Source organism: Gossypium arboreum, chromosome 5, assembly GCF_025698485.1.
Source record: "Gossypium arboreum isolate Shixiya-1 chromosome 5, ASM2569848v2, whole genome shotgun sequence".
NCBI classification, from domain to species: Eukaryota; Viridiplantae; Streptophyta; class Magnoliopsida; order Malvales; family Malvaceae; genus Gossypium; species Gossypium arboreum.
In genome coordinates, this window is record NC_069074.1 from 65,842,418 (window position 1) to 65,846,111 (window position 3,694).

General features: G+C 26.9%; 1 long non-coding RNA gene across 1 annotated transcript; it reads right to left on the bottom strand.

Annotated features, from left to right (window-relative positions):
* Nucleotides 1–211: 211 nt before the first annotated feature.
* LOC108451956 (uncharacterized) lies at nt 212–2,952 on the bottom strand. Its single transcript, XR_001866328.2, has 2 exons — nt 2,301–2,952; nt 212–2,178 (listed from the first exon to the last, which is right to left on the bottom strand). It is a non-coding gene; the product is annotated as an uncharacterized LOC108451956 (long non-coding RNA).
* Nucleotides 2,953–3,694: the final 742 nt, after the last annotated feature.

Here is a 3,694-nt window from a genome sequence, read left to right on the forward strand (position 1 = left end):
ACTTTCACTTTTAATTTTGTTTGAATTATTAGAAATTGTAACTATTTTAAGCTTTGTAATGTATTTTGAGGCTTTTTTACCTAAATATTATAAAATAAAAAAATTCAAAAATGGTATCCCACCCCGATTAATTACGAGAATGGGTTGTTTAGAGGGTGGAGGTGGTGCAGAGGCAGTGCCACCCATTTTTTCTGACAGTGACAAAAATCAATTAACCAAAAAAATATTATATTGATGGAGGATAATTAATAGACGGCACCAAAATAACCCGTATAACCGAACACAACACACAACCCAAGAATTGGTAGTGTTTACCTGACAAGCGGCACCAAAAGAAGTAGTCTCACAAACCCTATACTTATGCTTTGTATTTTTTCTGTTTTTTTTTTTGAAAATAAAAAATATTACTTTTTGTGATTAAAATAGTGTTAATGTTTTCCCTTTTTCTTTCTTCATTGATTTTATTTTGATTTTCTACCTAGGAGGCAGCACCAAAGTCTCGGTCATCAACTGAATCTGTTCTATATTTTCATTTTGATTTTCTATTTCCAATATAAGAAATTATTAAACTTGCAAATGTTAAAAAGAAATTTGATAACTTGCAATAATTCAAAAATCTACCTCTAAAAAAAAGTTAACAAAACCCAGTAAATTGAACCAACCTCCTGAACTAAAAGTATAAGGTCAGCAATATAATACCTATAAAATCAATGATGAAGAAAAAGAGAAAACATTAACACTATTTTAATCACAAACAACAATATTTTCTATTTTCACAAAAAGATCAGCACTTTTGGTGTCCTTGCCTGGTAGACACCACCAATTTTTGGGTTATATTGAGTTATATGGGTTATTTTGGTACTGCCTATTAGTTATCCTCCATCAATATAATTTTTTTATTAATTAATTTTGTCAAAAAAATTAATGATGCCGCCTCTACACAACCCTTCATCCTACCCAAACAACTCATTCCCATAATTAATTAGGGTGGGATACTATTTTCAATTATTTTATTTTATTTTATAATATTTAAGTAAAAAATCGTATTTTGAATTTATTGTTTTTGCTTAATTTAATTTATTGTTATTTTACTATTATTTTAATTACAATTATTTTAAACTTTAAACTATTGAGAAATATTTAGTAAACTTGTTTTATTTTTAAAATTTGTTTATATTGTAAGTTTTTTAAAAAGATTACTACGAAATGCATGGGTTGAGCCCAAATTTAGTGTATATAATCTAAATAAAATTTGGACAAAAATTTAAACTCATTGTTGAAACCAAGCTAACACAAACTCTACTTATAAGACCATGTCAGAATAATATAACATGTAAGAGGCTTCTTTAGTGGTGAGCATTGGTCGAGTCACCCGGTCCGTTCTGAAAGTCCACTCGAAATATGAGAGAATTTTAACAAAAATATAAAATCAAAAAATAAACTTAGACAAAAAAATAAAATCTATTTAAAAAACGAGTTAAACCTCGAGTAAGGCATTTTTTTCGAGCCCAACCATAACCATAATTCACTAAAAGAAAAAAAATATTTTTTTAATATTAATTTCTTTTTATTTTCTCTTTATTTTACTATCATTTTACTATTATATTAATATTATTTTATTGTTATTATTTGATTATTAAATAAAACTTATTTTATTATTAATTTTATTATTATTTAAAGATATTTATTAATTTTATTATTATTTTAGAAATATTTACTTATTAAATTACATATATCTTATTATTATTTATATATAAATATTTTTAAAATTTATTTTCAATTTATTGACAAATATTTATTTTGATATTTTTAATATTTTTAATTTATTATATATTTTTAATATTATATAAAATAATATAAACGGGCCAAATCGAGCTTAAATTTTAATATTTTTATTTAGATCGGGCTTAAATAAAATTTTAAACTCATTTTTCGGACGAAGCCGAACCCCAGCCTAATAAATGGGCCTCAATTTTTAGTCGGACTCAGCCCAAATTCCGGCCAATGGGCTCACCTCTAGGCGCACAAATGGACAATTCGTGATTCGTTTTCCTCCACGAGATTTCTACAGAATTCATCTCCAGCCCAGGGCTCCTGGCTTTTAAATTTGTCAACAAACATATGAAATATTACAAGCTCCTATAAATCATGAGAGCTGCAGCTCTTAGTTGCTGTTCTCTGAAAATCACAACCAGATCTAATACCCAATATTCACTAGGAAACTCCTTGGAAAATTATGAAATTTAAACAAAATAATTATAAGAACTAAAGAAGAAAATTATAAGAAAAGGAAACCAAACCTTAAAAGAAGCAAACAAAAGGGAATGGACCCAAGGCAGGGAAGGGGAGCAACGGTTGGAAATTAAGGGTATGGGAGGGGTTGGTAAGAATTACCCCTTTGGATTGAACAAAGGTCATAATTCTTGCCCAACTCTCCCACACCTCCAACCCCCAACAGCACTCTCTCCCTTTCTCTTACTGCTTGAAAATTTCATAGATGAGAGAAACACGAGATAGATGGAGGAAGCTGAAATGGGCAAACGAAGAGAAGGAATCACAAAAAGGAGTGTTCCGATCTACATCTCAAAGATCAACACTCTACCCCTCTCTCTCTCACGTATCGATGACTTGCTCCGTGGGGAAGGCGGATTTATAAAGGGCACGGGAAGAGTGTAGATAAGATGGTAGGTAAAGGTCATGGAAACCGCGTGATGTTGAAGCTACGCGGAAAAGGGCCCAAACCCAAAAGTCAGATGCTCCAGAGCTACTGGTTTTCATGTTCGGTCGGGTCAGTCGCTAGGAAAAATTTGAATGATTTTGGGGGTAATTGATACTTTTCTCAAACTATTATTATATTTTTAATTAAAGTTATTCAGTTCTTTAGATTGTTTTTATTATTCATTTATCTTTTATTATTTTATTTTTATAAATAAATAATATTTTATTTTATAATTAAAATATTTTAAAATTTTAAAATTTATTTTCCTTTTATCCTTTATATAAATAATATAAATGATAACAACTTATATAATAATTTAAATCATAAATTATAATTTATAACATATCCTATTATGTGGGTGAAAAAGAAAAAATAATGTAAAAATATATTTAAGCAACGATCATTTTAAAAAATTAATTAATAAGATAATTAAAAGTGTAATCATATTTAACCCTATTAAGTTTATTTTTATTGGTTTTACTTAATTAAGTTGGTATTTAATTAATTTGTGATACGAGACTAAAGCAAGAGTTTTAAGTTAGCATAGATATTCATTTATGCGTTAGTATTTGATTTATTAGGAGTGAAAAATTTTAATTCCAGCAATCAAAATTTAAATATTACCACTTGTCTCATTCTTTTAAAATATATTTTTAAAATTTTGTTTACTACACTAAAAACAAAATATGGGTAGTTTATTTATGTTTACTCATGAATTTTTAAACTCCAATTTATTTACCCTACTTAATAAAAAAGATTTTTATTTTCATTTCATTTGTCTTTGTTTTTGTTTTTATAATTAAACTTGTGTAAATAAAATTTATAGTAACTAATATAAAGTAGTACAGTATAGATAAATAAAAAGAAAAAGTAAGAAATATAAGAAGGAAACAAAATTATATATTTGAAGTATTTTATGAGCCAATAAAATTTATTTATTTTTATTTTAGTTTAAAGGAGAAAAAAATTAAAAAA